General features: G+C 45.3%; 1 long non-coding RNA gene across 1 annotated transcript in view; it reads right to left on the bottom strand.

Annotated features, from left to right (window-relative positions):
* The window catches only part of LOC120918670, a 91,385-nt gene extending 83,684 nt beyond the window's left edge, over positions 1-7,701 (bottom strand). Inside the window, exon 1 of the long non-coding RNA XR_005744463.1 lies at positions 7,568-7,701. This is a non-coding gene — a long non-coding RNA (uncharacterized LOC120918670). The remainder of the gene's footprint in view (positions 1-7,567) is intronic.
* Positions 7,702-19,833: the final 12,132 nt, after the last annotated feature.

Here is a 19,833-nt window from a genome sequence, read left to right as displayed (position 1 = left end):
ACCAAGGCCAGGCCTCGGGGCGGCAGTGGGTGCAGGGGCGGCGCCGGTTGTAACACACAGCGGGAGACTGCTGTGTCACAGAGCTCACTGTGAAAAGTTTGGGTTTGCTGTGATAAAAGTCCCGCCCTCCTCCTAGACCAGCTTGTGTGATAGAGGCAGCGTTCTGTCTATCACACAAGCTAGTCTAGGAGGAGGGCGGGACTTTTATCACAGCACGCTCAAACTTTTTACAGTGAACTCCGTGACACAGCAGGAGCAGAAGATGCCCGATGTGCGTAATGCACACACTGACTGGTGAGGCTACATTGTTTGGCACAGTAAGGCTTCAATGATGGTGAGGGGGGCTGTAATGATGGCGAGGGGGGCTGTAATGAGGACACAGTAAGGCAGAAATGATGGTGAGGGAGGCTGCAATGAGGGAACAGTAAGGCGGCAGTGATGGTGAGGCTGCAATGAGGGCACGGTAAGGCTGCAATGATGGTGAGGCGGCAATGATGGGCACGGTGAGGCGGCAATGATGGGCATGGGTTGGTGGATTTTCAGGATTTTTTTGGCGGGGGGGCGGCATTGAAGGACCCAGCCTTGGGGAGGCATTGAAGGACTCGGCCTTGGGGCGGAAATTCCCATAGCTGTGATCTTCTCTTGCTGGGGGGGGGGGGGGGTAATATGAGCTGTTGAACCTGTCACAGGCACTCTTCAAAAATGCCAACCATGCCCACCCTTTCTGCCCCCCTCCTCTATTCATTTGAAAAGTGCTCTATGAATAGAGGAGATGGACCTTTTAATCATCTGCCCTTCTCCACTCATTGAAAAATGGTTCTGATGAAGTGAATTTATCTACACATTGAACACAATCTGCAGTTGGTGAAATAGTATATCTACCATGATTAATCCACTTTGTATGACAACAAGTACAATATATACAGTATACTTGAGCATTATGGCTGTTGTTTTTAATATGTTAATTAGAATTTTTTGTGATCAATAAAACAGAATATTTTCTATACGTGGTTGCTTCTATCCTGACAAGTGCGCCAGTCTCTGCTGCAAAGAAACACCCCATAACAGGATATTACCACCCCCATGCTTTACTTTAGGAATGATGTTTCTGGAGGTTGAGCTATATTGGATTTCCACCAGACATATCGTTTGGTGTTGAGGCCAAATAATTCAATTATAGTCTCATCAGTAACCAGAAGTTACTTTACCACTCCTATGCAGACGACACACAACTGTATTTCCGCATCTGCAACAAAAATTCTCTTGGACTAGAGAAATGCCTCACTCTAATAGATAACTGGATGACAAACAGTTATCTTAAACTCAATGGTTCGAAAACAGAACTTCTCCTGTTTCATGCTAACCGGAAAAATCACCCTGCGTCAACATGGACTCCCCCGCCCATTCTGGGTAAAACTATCACCCCTAGCACCAAAGTCAAAAGTCTCGGAGTCATTTTCGATACCTACATGACAATGGATGCACAAATAGGGTCTGTAGTCAGCGGATCGCACCATCTGCTGCGCCTACTACGTAGACTCTTTATCCCGAAAGAGGACATTGCAGTCGTGGTGGGAACAATCATCAATTCCAGACTCGACTACGCAAATGCCCTCTATCTAGGACTCCCCAAATACCAAATCACTCGTCTGCAAGTAGTTCAAAATACGGCCGCTCGACTAGTGACTGGGAAAAAACCATGGGAATCAATCTCACCTTCACTGAGATCCCTTCATTGGTTGCCAGTAAAAGACAGAATCATTTTCAAGGCACTCTGCCTAATACATAAGTGTATTCAAGGCAACGCCCCCAATATCTATGCGAAAAAATAAAAGCCCATAACCCCAATCGCATTCTGCGATCCACCAATCAAAACCTCCTCCAGATACCCAAAGCCAGATACAAGTCCAAAGGAGATCGAAGATTTGCAGTCCAGGGACCTCGCCTGTGGAATGCACTACCAACCACCATCCGACTGGAGTCGGACCACTTGGCCTTCAGGAGAAAGATTAAAACCCATCTCTTCTGAGGTCAAGGGGTTCTTTACCCATGAAATGGATACAGCGCCCAGAGGCGATTCAGTTCGCATGTGTTGCGCTTTACAAGTCTCTCTCTCTCTCTCTCATCTGACCACGTAAAACACACCTTCTGGTTCTGAGGTCACATGGAAAAAGGTGTTATGGTCAGATGAGATTAAAATTCAATTATTTGGCCTCAACATCAAATGATATGTGTGTCGGAAATCCAATACAGCTCAACCTCCAAATAACACAATTCCTACAGTAAAGCATGGAGGTGGTAATATCCTGTTATGGGGTGTTTCTCTTCCACAAGGACTGGAGCACTTTTCAGGATAGAAGGAAACATGGATGGGGCAAAATACCATCAAATTCTTGAAGAAAATCTGCTACCCTTTGCCAGAAAGTTGTCAATTGGAAGAAGGTTTACTTTCCAACATGACAATGACCCAAAGCACACAGAAAAAATTATCATACAATGGTTGAAGGAGAAAAAGGTGAATGTCCTTCCATGGCCTAGTCAGAGCCCAGACTTAAACCCCATTGAAAATCTGTGGAAATACTTGAAAACTGCAGTCCACAAATGGTCACCATAAAATTTAACTGAACTTGAACAGTTCTGCAAAGAAGTGTGGGCAGATATTGAAAAGTCTAGATGTGCAAAGTTAGTAGAGACATATCCCAACAGACTAAAGGTTGTAATTAAAGCAAAAGGTGGTCCAACAAAATACTGGCACAAGGGGGTGATCCTTTTTCAACTCAGTGATTCTGTTTTTACATTTGTTTTTCTGACATGTTGGTGTTATATCTTTCACTTGGATATTATAAGTTGCACTTATAAATACAGCTGGATAAAACAAAATTTGTGTCTGTCTCAATTTCAGGCTGCAAAACAACAAAATGTGATTATTTTTAAGGGGGTGTTTTTTTTTTCATACCCCACTGTATATGTGTGGATTGTTCCTAAATATGGTGATGAAATAAAGTATCATGAATTGGTTACTTTATGTTTTTTTTATATACAAATTATGTATTAGTATCTCTTTCCTCTATTTTTGTTGCTGTCTCTGTCCTCGCTGAGGGGATCCACCCTCCCTATTTGTTGCCTGTTGACCTCTATCACTGGGACTGAAAGGGAGCAGAAGTCCAAAATTTAAAGTTGTTATCAGAACAGAATTGAGGGGATATATTCCAATGGGGACAACTGTCTAACCACTTCACTCTCGGAGGATTTGGCTGCCCAATGACCGGGCCATTTTTTTGCGATTTGGCACTGTGTCGCTTTAACTGACAATTGCGCGGTCGTGCAACATTGCACCCAAACAAAATTGACGACCTGTTATAAACAGGAACCAAAGAACCCTTTAGGTAAGTAGAAAAAGTCAGTGTCGAGTCTTCATCCCTTTGGCTACTGATCCCAGCCACACTTCTTCAGGCACTGCCAACCTGCCTGGCCGCAGATGCCCCTTCCTCTAGCTCACTTTCTCCACAGTCCTCCCAGACTGAACACTCACCAGCCCACCCGGCTGACTTCTCAGGGGATCTCCCAGACGTGCGGTTCTGCTTCTGCTGTCCTCTCCTTGCTCCCATGCCTCCAGAAAGGGGTTCCTCTGTGTGTTGTGGGGGATCCTTCCAGCACCTGAGCCCCAGACCAGAGGTTCCCCCATGCCAGACTAGGGGCACCCTAAAGGGCCACGACAGCCTCCTCAGCACTCCATCTCCATCTTTCACCCGACTGCCCCTGCTGGCATGACTCACGCCTATTTATGAGGTGCCTGTCCCCTGCCAGCCCATTTCCTGGGGATTGGCTGAGGCCCTCATAAATATGCCAAGCAGCTCCTCCTAGCCTCCGCCTACGACACCTTGAAGCTTCTCCAAGGTCCCAGAAACAGCGGCAGGCACCAGAGATGCCTCTTGCTGAGCCATCCAGCCTCCCTGAGTCAATCAACCTTGACCCAGATTCAGCCCAGGCCTGGCTCTCAGCCAGACCAATTTATCTACACTAAAAATCCTATTTAGATCTAGTACACTAGTAGCTAGAGGGTGCTACAGCAGCAATTTAGAAATTGATGAAATGTTTAGCACTGGCAAACACTTTTTAAAAGATTGATAGTGCATTTTATATACAACTATAGACGACTAAAATAAGGGACAAATGAAGAGGAAAGAGGGACTTTGTTGCAAATCAGGGACAGTCCCTCAAAATCAGGGACAGTTGGGAGCTATGTTATATGACCTATGACATGGAGATTGTTCAGGTTTTTTTTTTTTACAATAAACGTATTTTTTACAAGACCATTGGTGTCACAGTGATATAGTCTGGAGCTTTTAGACTAAGTACTATAATTCATAGGAATACCCCCAAGCACTTGCCACTTGGAATTTGGACTAAGGCTTAGATTTATTTTATGTGTGTGCTAAACTGGAGCTCGAAGCTGGCCTAATGCTTTGGAACAGGGCCGGTACAAGTCAGGGGCGGAGAGGGCGAGTGCCCTGGGCGCTACCATTTTGTATAGGAGGGGGCGCAGTTCTGACACACAGGCAGCCGCAGTACACTTGTGTCTGTGTGTCATCATAGACTAGTCAGAACAGGCAGCGGCAGTGGCACTGTACAAATTGTGTGCCATCACATGCAGCCACTGTGCCAACACACGCAGCCACTGCCATCAATTGTCGCCACTGTGCCCATCAAATGCAGCCACTGTGCCCATCAAATACAGCCACTGTGCCCATCACACGCAGCCACTGTACACATCAAACGCAGCCACTGTGCCATCACATGCAGCCACTGTGCCAACACACGCAGCCACTGTGCCATCAATTGTCGCCACTGTGCCCATCACGCGCAGCCACTGTGCCCATCACACACAGCCACTGTGCCATCAAACACAGCCACTGTGCCATCAATTGTCGCCACTGTGCCCATAAAACGCAGCCACTGTGCCATCAATTGTCGCCACTGTGCCCATAAAACGCAGCCACTGTGCAATCAATTGTCACCACTGTGCCCATCACACGCAGCCACTGTGCCTATCAAACACAGCCACTGTGCCAACACACACAGCCACTGTGCCATCAATTGTCGCCACTGTGCCCATAAAACGCAGCCACTGTGCAATCAATTGTCACCACTGTGCCCATCACACGCAGCCACTGTGCCTATCAAACGCAGCCACTGTGCCAACACACACAGCCACTGTAACCATCAATTGTTGCCAGTTTGCCCCATCAATTGCCGCCAGATTCGTTCTTAAAAACGGGGGGGGGGGGGGGTTTCCCATCTTCGCCCTGGGCACTAAATGGCCTTGTCCCAGCACTGCTTTGGAAGATCTTGTTCTTTAGACTAGCATTAACAAGCTGAAGGCTGTACGAACATGGCCTGACAGTACTGAGACCTCAGCATGGAAAATTGATCCATAGGATGTAAAAGTTCTCTTATTTCTCCAGTGATGTCTATGAAAAAACAAAATCACAAGAGCACACCGAATCCTCTGTTTGTCTTGGCTTTTAGGAGTCCATATGGCCGCTTTCTCTCTGCGGTATTGGGAAATGCAAGACTGCACCTGAGAGGTGTGGATGATAAATGAGGCCTGTAGGTCTCCAGTCCTAGACTAATATATAATTATCTCTCTGTGCTTTCTCTGGGCCTTGCCTTGTGGTGCTCCCTCACAGTTCATTCTGCAATTAGGAAGACATGTGTATCCTAAGATGGCCGCTAGACAAACTAGGCCATGCGATTCCGGGAAATTCATAAATCACTGCCAATTTTTTTCACACAGACATGTCTAAAATGTGCAAGTTTTTGTGTCTTCACATAAGAAAGAGAATTTCAGCATAAGTGGAACAACATATGTTGTTTTTTTTTCACCATTTCAATAGTGGGGCAGATTCAGGTACCTGCGCGCCTAGTTACGGCGGCGCAGCGTATTGTATTTACGCTACGCCGACGCAACTTACAGGAGCAAGTGCAGTATTCACAAAGCACTTGCTCCGTAAGTTGCGGCAGCGTAGCGTAAATGGGGCCGGCGTAAGCCCGCGTAATTTAAATAAATGTGGATGGGGGGGGCGTGTTTTATGCTAATGTGTGATGACCTGACGTGATTGACGTGTTTTACGAACGGCGCATGCGCCGTCCGTGTACATATTCCAGTGTGCATTGCTCTCAAGTACGCCGCAACAATGTATTGGTTTTGACGTGAACGTAAATTACGTCCAGCCCTATTCGCGAACGACTTACGCAAACGACGTAAAAAATTCAAATTTCGAAGCGGGAACGACGTCCATACTTAACATTGGTTGCGCCTCCTAATAGCAGGAGCAACGTTACGCCGAAAAAGCCTTACGCAAACGATGTAAAAAACTACCGCCGGGCGCACGTACGTTCGTGAATCGACGTAACTAGGTAATTTGCATATTCTATGCCGAAAACAGCGGAAGCGCCCCTAGCGGTCAACGTAATATTGCACACAATTATACGCCGCCGCATTCAAGTTACGTCGGCGGAGGAAGCCTATTTTTTAAGCGTATCTGCCTTTGAGAATCGGCGTAACGATACGCCGGCGCAGATTTCAAATTACGGCGGCGTATCTGGAGATACGCCGCCGTAAAAGCTACCTGAATCTGCCCCAGTGTCTACATTTGCCATGAGCAACTTTTTGAGGTTCACAAACAGAACTTGGAGTACCCCCTCCTCTAGCCTAATAAATTAATGATTCATTAAAATGGTTTTAAACCCAAAACCTAAAATGGAACCTAAAATGGAATATATTGCAACTTACCAATCATTAGATGTGGTGGCTGCATTCATTTTATTTTTGAGTTTTTTTCCTCTGTTTTCACCTAGTGGACTGATACAGTTTGCTGGAGGGCTTGTTCTTTTAAAAAACAACAGACTGACTGGCTGAATCAACAGATTAACCACTTAAAGCGAGGGGTTCACCCAAAACATTTTTTTTAACCTTACATTCAGCCGAGTTGTCAGAATGACATTAGGCTGTTTTTTTTTTAATTTCATTGCCGTACATACCGTATTTTCACCACCGCTTCCGGGTATGTCTTCTGCGGGACTGGGCGTTCCTAATTGATTGACATCCTTCCGACTGCGAGTCGGCTCTATACGGCGCCTGCGCACCGACGTTCGGCTTCTTTCGGCAACTCGTGACGCGCTGTATGCGCCGGTCGGAATGATGTCAATCAATTAGGAACGCCCAGTCCCGCAAATTACATACCTGGAAGCGGCTGTGAAAATACGGTATGTACAGCAATGAAATAAAAAAAAAACAGCCCAATGTCATTCTGATAACTCGGCTGAATGTAATGTTAAAAATGTTTTAATTTTTTAATTCTCTAGAGGGCCCATGCCTGAAGCTGTGTAAGGGGCCCCATAATTCCTGATGGCGGCCCTGCTGCTAAGGGATATTGTTATTTCTATAAACAGGTATCGGGTATGCTTTGTTTTGTGTAGACAGATTATCAGTGGGTATCCCCCCCAAATAGCACCCCAGAAAGTGCCCTTGGTTTAGGCAGTGATAAAGCCGAATCCTGCTTACCTAATTGACCATCTCTCACAATGAGATGATGAAGTAAATCAGGGATCTGCTGGTTCAAGGCTTTCCACTCCCTATAGACACAAAATCCTGGCGTTGGCAGAATGAGCCCTAATCAATCACTTTAAAGTCTGATTGTGCTGAGTTTGACCTCGTCTGACCGGTAATTAGTATCACATTATCATCAATAGCCAGGGCACCGTCTGAAATGATGACCGCTTTAACTCATCCCTTTCCAAAAAAGGACCTTTAGGATTTAAATACAGGTGTTTTCAGATTCAATAAAAAAATATATATAAAACATTCAAAAAAAGATATCTGAGGTATGAAATTGATTTGAGATTTGGGAAATTAATCCTAAAAATTATAAAATCCTTATAGCGGAGTTCCAGCCTTTTACTGTTTATTAAAAGTCAGCAGCTACAAAAAGTGTAGCTGCTGACTTTTAATAAACAGACACTTACCTGCTCCACGGTCCAGTGATGCGACGCCTCCAATCATAGTGTGGGCACCCGGCCGTGACAGCTTTTGGCTTCGCGGCCAGGCACTCACAGCGCGAAACACGCTGCACTCTATGAGTGGACAGGCGATCTCCTGGGACCTGTCACGTGTCCCAAGAGATCGCCTAAAAGGAGGGGCCGCCTAAGGTGAGAGGAGGGGCCGCCTAAGGCGAGAGGAGGAGTCGCCTAGGTGGTCCCTGGGTGGAAGTAGGAAGTGGGACAGGAAGTCCCACTCCTACCGAAGCCTCCAAAAAAAATTGTCAGGTCCCGGCAATACAGATCAAAGTCTGTAAAAAAATGCGTGGGGGTCCCCCTAAAGTCCATTACCAGGCCCTTCACGTCCATTACCAGAGCCATAATTAAAATGGTTCCCCCCAAAAATCCATACCATACCCTTATCCGAGCACGCAACCTGGCAGGCCGCAGGAAAAGAGGGTGGGTTGAGAGAGCGGCCCCCCTCCTGAACCGTACTCCCCAGCCAGGAACGACGCACAATCCTGCCCCGACTGGAGCCACCCGGCCAAATGACACGCCAGCTGTTTGACAGCTCTTTTATAACCGAGGGTGGGGCCACCCGTGACGTGGACGGGTGACCCCATCCCTCTGACGGGGGTTTCCTGTGATGCGTCAGAGGGGAGAGGGTCACATGTCACGGGTGGCCCCACCCCCTCTTTTCCTGCAGCCTGCCAGAGACTGTTATAAACACGGGAAACATGCGCTACTTTACAGGCAAACTATAGACACCCCCCAGGTACGAAATTTAAAGGAATATTTCACGTTTATTGTTTCACTTTAAGCATTATTAAAATCACTGCTCTTGAAAAAACATACATTTTTAAAACTTTTTTTTTGCATTGATACATGTCTCCTGGGGCAGGATTCGGTTCCCCAAACACTTTTTCTGACAATAACTTGCATACTAACCTTTAAAATGTGCACTGATTTTTCATGTTCGTGTCCCATAGACTATATGGGACTATATGTTCAAACACATTTTTTTTTCCTGTTCGCGTGTTCTGCTGCAAACCGAACCGGGGTTTTTTTCCGGCTCATCCCTACTTATGAGGATAGTAATATTGGCGCTATCATAGTTGACTTTAATTTTAGGTCTTGTATGCACGGACCTGCTTTACTAAAGAGAAATAACCAAAACTATGGGTGACGCAATGGTGTCCTTGTATTGTGGGGTCACTTGAGTTCATGGATGTGCGCTATCATTGTGAACATGACCCCTGAACTTATGCTCAATGGGTACAGTAATGATCTCATTAATGCTCAGTAATGCCCAGGGGCGGACTGACCATTGAGTCACTCGGGCACTGCCCGAGGGCCCCATGTCACTAGGGGGCCCCATCAGTGTTGCCAGGCTCAGTAAAACCAGGGACAGTATGTAAAAATCTATTTTTTTTTACATCTGTCCCCATTATGTCTGAAACCAACATGCTTCTGATGTGAAAATCCCGAGATTTTAGCTGCCCCGCCTCTGCACTGCCTCCTGGCGTGGTGGCCATCTGTAAGCTCAGGGGCCCTATAGTCTTCTATTGCCCGGGGGCCCCATGAGTTGTCAGTCCGCCCCTGGTAATGCCGCTTTTGTATCTTCTCTGCCCAAAGGAATTTGTGTGTCAGCAATCAGCATTCTATCTCAGAATAATAAAAAAATTAAATATGTACAAAAATAACTGTAATGTAAAAAGCGCAAAAAAATGTTTGCTTTGGAATGAAATGTGCATAAATCAAGCAAAAATTAGGTAAAAAAGTGCATCATCATTGAAGCCTCCAAAGAGCATGTAAAACGGTGTAGGTGCACATGTCATGGCTATAGCATGCATATCTGTGCGTGCCTACTGTGATACACCCTACACAATGTATGCTGTGGATGTTTTAACTTTACATTTTTTTTTTCAGTATACACTGGCGGCTGGGGTTTTGGGGGGGGGGGGGGGCAAACACTCCCCCCTCTGTTTTTTGGTTGGTCCGGCACTTACCCCATCGTGGCAGGTGCCAGGCAGCGTGGTGCAGCGGCTCGGCTCCAAATCCTTTCCTCCATGACGGCTTCTAGCTCCTCCCCTCCTTTTCATAGGCGTCCAATGGGATCGCCTGTCCTTTCAGCCAATCGGGTGACCAGTGTTAAAACCTGCTTCCTGATTGGCCATGAGGAGGATCAATGTTACAACAGTGAATATTAATTTGATGTTGTAACACCCCTGGGTGGGCTTGGAGCGCACTCTCTGCGGCCCGAGCCCACCCTATATTGAACCCTATTAGAGCTACTGGCTCCAACCAGTGCTTCAAAAAACAGCCCCTCCGAATTGGAATTCATGCGCCGGTGCCCTGAAAGAGGCTGGACGCATGGATAGGGGAGACGGCCATGGGAGGGGGCGCCCGACGCACCTGTGCGCCCTTAATGAACGACCCGATCTTGACTTTGAGTGGTTTTACCCTAGATGAGATGTGCATTTAAAAGCTCTGATGCCAAAAAATGTAAATTTCTGTTTTAGGCATGCTAGCTGGTGTACAGCTGGATGTCAGAATATTTGGTCCACAGCAAAACAAACTTTGGTGTAAAATCACTGTATGTATGATGTAGCCTGGGAAAGTAATGCCCGAATTAAGGGGAAAGAAAACCTAGATGGAGGGCTGGCATGACAGGGTTAAAAGGGGGTTTGGATCTGTAGGAGTTTTTAGGAAAGTAGGGTGACCACATTTTCAAACTACCATTCAGGGACACCCTCCCTTCCCAAAAATCAGCTTGTGCTGTAACGAATCACAGCACAGTGATTGGACACAAGAGGCGGGATTTATGATTTCTCCAATCACAAGCAGGGGGCAGAGATTGTGCAATATAGCAAGTAGATTATGCGCAAAAAGTTTATCAGAGCATTGTTATCGGAGGCAGCATAGTCAGTCTAAAAAGTTGAAATCAGTGAAAGTTCCAGCTGTTTGGGGTGGTGATGGGGGATGTGCGGGTATGTTAGAATGGGAGTATGCACACAGGGCTGCCGTCAATAAGGAACAGAAACCATGTTCCAATCTAGCAGACAAACAAGGAGAGAGGCGCCTCTGGGTGCAGTACTTAAAACAGTTTTAAAAAAAAAAAAAAAAAAAAAAAAACCACAAGTGAAAAAAGCCACTCACATTTTGGTGGTCAATCGAAAACGTGTGGAAACAATTTTTCAGGAGGGTAGGTAGGTATCATCTGGTGGTGTCCTTTCCCTTTGTCCCTGGTACAGCGCTGTGGGATGCAGGGGATCTGTCCTTCTGCCGCTGGTGGAGTCTGTGATTTTCGGTGGTGGGCAGGGGGATCCTGTGCAGGCGCTGCGAGCCGTGTGTGCCGATGGACGAGCAGGGATGACGTCACCAGGAAAGCGACGCGTTTCTGAATGCTGGCCGCGAATGACAGGGCTGCCGCATTCCTTTCTCAAGGCAGAGATTGTGCTCCTCCAGACATTCCTGGCCAGGACAAGTACTGTCAGTGAGTAAAGCGGTAATGTGGCGGCCTTTTTTGGGGGCATCAGATTGGCCCGAGGGATGGCTGTGTCAGTTTCATTCTGGGACACTGTATTGTCCTGGAATGAATGTGCCCGGGACAGACCTTCAAAATGCGGGACTATCCCGGGCAATCCGGGACACGTGGTCACCCTATAGGAAAGTAAATACTGTAATAAGGGGACACTTACCGGGATTAATGGAGTAGAGAAAATGGGAGGGGCTGCAGGGGTCGACCAGTGGGAGAATCCTGGTGAGGTCTTCACTCAGGATAGAGACTACGTTGGGACAGCTTCCCACCCTCTCTCCCCTTTTATGGTTAAGTTCTTGGGGTATTTTGTGGGCCAGTTGCCTTGGTGGACTGTCATGGCATCTGGTGGGGTCCTTGTATTTGATTTATTTGAACCCATCTTGTTCCCTGCTCTGCCCCTGTTCCCTGCCCAATAAAAGTGGACTTGGTTAGTAGGGTTTCCTACTGGTCAACCTAATGTTTATAATTGAGTGTAAGATAGCTTATAGCTTAACCACATCAGCCCCGGAAGGATTTATTCCCTTCATAACCAGGCCATTTTTTGCAATATGGCACTGCGTTACTTTAACTGACATTTGCGCGGTCCTGCGATGCTGTACCCAAATAAAATGTATGCCTTTTTTTTCTCTTTTGGTGGTATTTGATAACCTCTGTAGTTTTTATTTTTTGCGCTATAAACAAAAAAAGACAGACAATTGTGAAAAAAAAAATATTCTTTTACTTTTAGCTATAAAACATACCCAATAAAAAAATGTAAAAAAATAATTTAGGCCAAAATGTATTCTGCTACATATTTTTGGTAAAAAAAAATCCCAATAAGCCTATATTAATTGGTTTGAGCAAAAGATATAGGCCCGGATTCACAGAGTACGGGCGCACATTACGCCGCCATAGCGCAACTCAATGTACGCTACGCCGACGCAGCGCAGAGAGGAAAGCATGGAATTCACAAAGCCAATGTTGCCTAAACTGCGCTGGGTTTCAAAGGCGTAAGTCGGCGTAGGTGGAAGTGGGCGTGAGCCATGCAAACCCATGCAAATGATGGTTTGAGAGCCAGACAAGTACGTTGAACGAACTGCGCATGCGCCATGTCGGGGACGCATCCCCGTGCGCATGCTCATAACCACGTCGGAACAACTACCTAAGATACGCCGGATCACGGCCTATGCCATGAACGTAATCTACGCCCATCCAGACACACGTCCAGCGTAAACTACATAAAAACCGCTGGGTTCTGTTCCCTGATGCAGACCTTTACATGTCTGCTGCTGTGTTACACCTCTTTTATGGGGCTTAACTTTACGCCGGACGTACAACTTACGCGCACCTCTCGTAGCCTGCGTTGGGCGGGCGCAGGTTCGTGAATCGCCGTATTTTCCTCATTTGCATATTTGAATGGCTAATCGATGGCAGCGCCACTATGCGGCCAGCGTAAATGTGCGCCCACCCTACGCCGGCGTAGGCAAGTTACGTCGGCGGGATTAAGCCTGTTTTTAGGCGTATCAACTTACGCGCACAGATACGATGGCGCATATTTGCACTTACGCAGCGTATCTGGAGATACGTCGGCGCAAGTGCTTTGTGAATCCGGGCCATAGCGTCTACAAACTATTGGATATTTCTATGGAATTTTTAAAAAATTTTTGTACTATTAATGGCGGCGATCAATGACTTATAGCGGGACTGCGACATTGCAGCGGACAAATCGGACACTAAGTGACACTTTTGACACTTTTTTGGGGACCAGTGACACTAAGCCCAGGTTCACACTGGTGCAATTTGACATGTTAAATCGCTTGTTAAATCGGCGGCATTTGCCGGCAGTTGTAAGGTTTAAGGCATGCTACATGCATTTGTGAGATGTGGTACCATTCTCTCTGAATGGTACCCCAATGCACCTGATATGTGTTGATGTGCAGTGCGCTGACATTACGTAATGCACATAATAATGTGAGTTAACGAGCATGCTGTAACGCATCATAATAGTGTGAATGGGCCCTAAAAAATTAATGGGCTGCTTTCCCAACAGACTAATGTACGTTGCAGTGTGCTGCCAAAAATGGCACATGCTGCTTTTATGATACATTCTAAAATCTGCTTTGCTCATGCAAAGCGAAGAATCGATTTTGTTTAATTCAGAGTCAGACCTTCAAAGATGCCTCTCCTCATCTAAACTGCTGATTTTGTAAATTTTGTGACCCCAATAAAAAAAAAAACAGACTGCACAACATGGATTTAAAAATGGCCGTAGCAGACCTTCATTAAAAGAAAAAAATATAAAACAAATAATAATACACTACTGTATAACCAAAAGAAATGTTACCCAATAATTAGCCAGAAAACTGTTGCATTCCACAAGGAAGTACATAGGGTTGCCACCTGTCCGGGATTCACAGTCCGGGTTTTGAATCATGTGTCAAGCCCTGTACACGCGACCGGGTATCCCGTCTGCAAAAAAAACGTTGATGTTCCCGACGGGATTCCTGGCAGGCTTGACTTGAAAAGCTGTGTATACACACGGCCACACAAAATCCCATCGTTCTTTTGAATGGCAAGAACGCGGTGACGTCATCGATTACGACGAGCCGGTGTCTCGTCACGTTCGATGCCGCCGCCGCCATCATGCTACACCTCACACTAATATTGTATGCTACCGCGCATGCGTCGAAGTGTTATCGAGCATGCACGGTTTTTCACCCATACAGACGACCGGTTTTCTCGGCAGGAAACACTCTGCCCGGAAACCCGACGAGAAAATACAGAGCAGGTTCTCTATGTTCCCGTCGGGATTCCCGTCTGTTTTCCTGACGGGAAAACTGCTACGGAGCATACACAAGCTCTCCTGGCAGTTTTCCTGCCGGGAAAACCGATCATGTGTACGAGGCTTTAGGACACGTAATTCAGACTGGGCTATGGCTTCCCAAGGAACCAAGATAGTCACACACAAATATGTTGCCACCCGGGAGCTGCGGTCAGCTGTCTGGGGAAGGTTCAGCATCACTGCGGGGGCAGGGCGATGATGTCATCAAGAGCAATTTTGCCACATCGACTGTTCATTGCAGCACGCTATGTGTACCACATTACTGCTCTCCTTGGGGCTCACAAAGGTGTGGCCAGATCCACGTACCTCCGCACATTTTTACGGCCGGCGTATCGTATCTCAGATACACTACGCCGCCATAACTTACAGCGTATTTTCCGTATCCTGAAAGAATTTGCGCCGTAAGTTACGGCGGCGTAGTGTGAATGTGTCGGCGTAAGGGCGCGGAATTCAAATGATAAAGATGTGGGAGTGTTTTATGTTAAATCTACTTGACCTCACGTAAATGAAGTTTTTTTTAACGGCGCATGCGCCGTCCATGGGGGTATCCCAGTGCGCATGCTCCAAATTAACCCGCAGCAAGCTAATGCTTTCGACGTGAACGTAATTCTACGCAAAGCCCTATTCGCAAACGTTTTACGCAAACAACGTAAACACCGGAAAATTCGACGCTGGCCCGACGTCCATACTTAACATTGCGTACGCCTCATAGAGCAGGGGTAACTATATGCCGAAAAAAGCCTTACGGAAACAACGTAAAAAAAATCGCCGGCCGGACGTACGTTTGTGGATCGCCGTATCAAGCTCATTTGCATATTCTATGCGGAAATCAACGGAAGCGCCACCTAGCGACCAGCGTAAATATGCACCTAAGATCCGACGGCGTACTAAGACGTACGCCAGTCGGATCGAGCCCACATTCACTCGTATCTTGTTTTGTGGATACAAAACAAAGATACGACGGGGGATCGTAGAAATTACGCGGCGTATCAATAGATACGCCAGCGTAATTTCTTTGTGGATCTGGGCCTTTGTGTTTGGCTTGAAGACAAGATGGCAACCCTAGAATTACTTGATGTTTGCCAGTCAAAATGATTGACTAATGCCCTGTACACACGATCAGTTTTTCCAACAGGAAAACCGTGTTTTTTTTGCAGCAGCAGGAAAACGGCTGAAATTTGTCTTTCATACACACGGTCACACTAATCTTGTCTGAAATTCCGAACGTCAACAAGTACGACGAGCTGAGGTCAATGAAATTCAATAGGCAGTTCGGCTCTTCTGCTTGATTCTGAGTGTTTTTTTTTGGCGCGCTTTAATTGCATACAAACTAACGGGATTCGCGACAAGAATTTTTCCTGTAACGAAAATTGAGATCCTGCTCTCAATCTTTTCTTGGCCAAAATTCGGACAGAAAAAGTGTGATGGAGCATACACACGGTCGTAATTCCTGAAAAAAAGCTCACATCGCACTTTTCTTGTCGTGAAAACGAATCGTGTGTACGAGGCATAAGATTCACTTGGCTGAAGAACAGCACCATGCTCACCATTTTCTGCCACCCCAATATTCCAGTGATTAATCAAAATGGCGAAGCACCAAACCTCCTGATGGGCCCTATGTTCTGTAACCATGTCGCTATTCCACAGACCACCAAAAAAAAAAAACAAAAGCCATAACAAATCTTGAATTAGTCAGACCCTGCTGAGATACCATATAGGCAGGGGTTGTGGGCCAACTTTCTCCTCTCATTCAGCCCCTTTATTAACAAAAGTATCGGCCGGCCGTAGGTCCCCTGGACCCGAAACTTGGCACACATGTAGCCCCAGTTCTCCTGTACAAGTGCTTGCTGACACTGCCCATCTTGTGTGTACCTATGGTGCTGATTTGATGCCTGATGCATTGGCTTTACTGCGCATTTTTTACTTGTTTTGTTAGTTACACAAAGCCACAGGTTTTTATTGCGCAACACAAGAGCCTTCCAGCCGCTAGTGTCCTAACAACCAATGATGTCATTGGTTGATAAGGAAGACGTTGGGCACCTGCTCTTCTCCTTCAACAGTTTATACACCCACAGTATCATCCCGTGTTGGTGCGCTTACTTTCAAAAATAGATTCTGAACTTTATACTCTGTTTCTACATAAGCGTACCAGTGAACCAGAGTATGAAGTTCATAAGGCAATTCTAAAGGTCTCTCGTCTTGGCCTTGCGACAGGACAACCGTTCACAGTGTTGTGTCGCGCATTATTTTGGGCCATAGAAATAAGAAAAGCCTCCACATAGTGTAAAACTGTAGCTGTAGAATTTATTTAAAAGGTAAAACACTTACCGTATATACTCGAGTATAAGCCGAATTTTTCAGCAAATTTTTTTGTGCTGAAAATGCCCCCCTCGGCTTATGCTCAAGTCACTTTTTTGCGCCTAATCTTCCAGACTTTGGGGACCTGGTACCAGCCAGCCATAGGTCCTCTGGACCCCAAACTTATTGCCCCAATCTTCCTCTACAAGTGTGCAAAGTTTGTTGTCCGAGGGACCTTGGGCCGGGGAGCACCGATTTTTCAAAGTCGGGCACCCCTTCCATAGACTCCATTGTTAAACGATAATTTCTCCAGTAAATTTGGGGACCCAGTATCGGCCAACCGTAGGTCCCCTCGACCCGAAACTTGGCACACATGTAGCCCCAATTCTCCTCTACAAGTTTTCTGTCTGGGAGACCTATGGCCAGGGAAGCACCGATTTTTCAAACTCCCATGTTAAACATTATCTACTCATGGGCACAGTGAGGCATCGGCACAGTGAGGCATGGGCACAGTGAGGCATGGACACAGTGAGGCATGGACACAGTGAGGCATTCACATAGACACAGTGAGGCAAAGTGAGGCACAGTGAGGCATGCAGATGGACACCCTAGGCTTATACAAAAATAGATATAAATGGATAAATTGCACAATAAAGAGGAAGTTTATTCATATAAATGCACATGAGACATGGCACATATCGGATATGACGAGCTGATGGGATATTTCCCAGCTTTCCTCAACCATTAGGTTTTAGCATTTTATGACCAACTTTAGAGCTGATATGTAAGTAAATCTGGGGTGTTTGGTTTCCTCCTCACCTTACATCCCTATTTAATTACATTTTCATTTTAATTTGAGTAATTTAGAAACTTTTTTTTATAGATACGCACTCTGCACTTGCTTCTGAAGAAGTGGAATTTCATCCACGAAACGCGTCAAGCTTTTAAATGCAGTTTTTTCATTCAATCATGTGTTTACATCATACTTTGTTTTTTGGTTTTATGTATCATGTGCAATAATTGAATTTTTATTTCATGTCTATTATATGCACATCAGCTTGTCATATCCACTATATGCCATGTCCCATGGGCATTTATATGAATAAACTTCCTCTTTATTGTGCAATTTATCTATTTATATCTATTTTTGTCCAAACACATCTCACTTAAAGTCCCAAATCCCCCCTTCTCTTAACAATGAATAGGGATGGAGGTGTATGCTTGTTTTGGCCATATGCCTCATTTCAAGTCCCAAACAATTCCTCCTTTTTATATTAAAACCCCATATTACAAGATCCAGCAGGGAATAAACTTATGGAATTCAATGGCCTGAATAGCATGGAAAACCAACGTGTTTCGTCTCCAAAGACACCCCAGATACCCCAGATGATGTATGAGACCTTTAGAGCTGCCTTCTGAATTTCATACTCTGGTTCTACATAAACAATGTTGACTCGGTGCTACGATATCTGAGTCCACATGTTCCGGTAAGCACATTATCCCCTTCGGTGGTGGATTTTCACATATTGGTTATTGAAGCATGGATGGTGATGCTGCTACCTTTGATCACTGTGATTACACTGGGACTCTTTTTGCATCCCCTTTTGGCCTTTTTTTCATACGTGATATGGACTTTTTAACTATTGTCTACTGTTTTTTATGATATACATTAGATAAGATATAGCAAGTTTTTCAACTTTTTACACTTTTAGCGCTGCGCTTTTATACTATATATGTTACCAGAATTTTAAAGGGTGCCTTGACTGAAAAATGGTTGCGAAACACTGATCTAAGTCAGGGCTCTCCAAACTACGGCCCAGGGGCAATATGCGGCCCCTTGGTTGCTCTTATCCGGCACTTGGGGCACACTTCATCCCACTGATATGATACACTATTCTGCCCTCTGACACCAAAAATGGGGCATAATTCTTGCCACTGACACCAATAATGGGGCACTTTTCCACCCCCTAATACCAAAGATGGGGCACTGTTCACTCCCACTGAAGCCAGAAAAATGTTCCACTCCTGCTGGCCACAATCCGGCCCCTCTAAAGTCTGAACAACAGTGAACTGGCCCTTTGTTTAGAAAGTTTGGAGACCCCTGATCTAAGCTACGAGACACTAGCTTTGTAGATCACATGGCGCTATAGACTCCTTATGTAACAGCTGATTGACCCAATGCTGTCACATTAAATAAATCATGCACTCCTATATACCCAAAATGATAAAGTATTTTCTCTGGCTCCTGTAGTGAAGTCATGTCCAATAGAGAAACATAAGAACCAAAAGTCCACAGAGTCACGGCACCAATGTAGTGATATCATGTATAGTGGAGTCCGATCAGATAATTGATATTTAGGTGTTAGTATGATGACTATAAATGTTATTGTCCCGCAGCAACACACAGGCTCTCCAGAGAGTGCATTTATTTGATTTCCAATACAGAACAAAGTCCAAATTCCACAGATGATACGAATCCAACAGAGTAATTCAGAATCCCATCTTTTCCTAGACCTGTGCCATGTTCATACAATGCACAGAGAATATTCTCATCACTTCTAGACCTGTGCCATGTTCATACAGAGAATATACAAAGAATATTCTGAGTGACAAGACTGACTTCCAGAATTATATTCCCTATTCACTGAATAGCTGAGCAATTGGATTGGCCGTCTTTGATCTACATCCTGTCTTTCAGAGTGACAGATAATGACCCCAGCCGGAGCCGGCTTCAATCATCACCTATTCCTAATTTTCCATTCTTGCATACTAATAAGCTTCCTAATTAGATTACATGTGGCCTGAGTAATGGTTTGATTGGTTTGATGTGTAAAATAGACCCATCCTGGACCCCTGCACACTGACAATTGACAAGCCTCTTTTGATGTGTAACATGTAATTACAAGTTTGATGTGTAAAATCATGGACTGAAATCTGGCCTGGTCAAATTTGGACTTATAATATAATAATACAACATATATATATATATATATATATATATATATATATATATATATATATATATATATATATATATATATATATATATTATCCCACATAATCAGCCAACATATTACAACAGCTCCTGGTGCTGAATAAAGCAGCGGGAGAGCAATAGAAAAATAGGTATACA

This window comes from Rana temporaria, chromosome 12, assembly GCF_905171775.1.
Source record: "Rana temporaria chromosome 12, aRanTem1.1, whole genome shotgun sequence".
Taxonomy (NCBI): Eukaryota; Metazoa; Chordata; class Amphibia; order Anura; family Ranidae; genus Rana; species Rana temporaria.
This window is presented reverse-complemented; position numbering and strand designations above follow the sequence as displayed.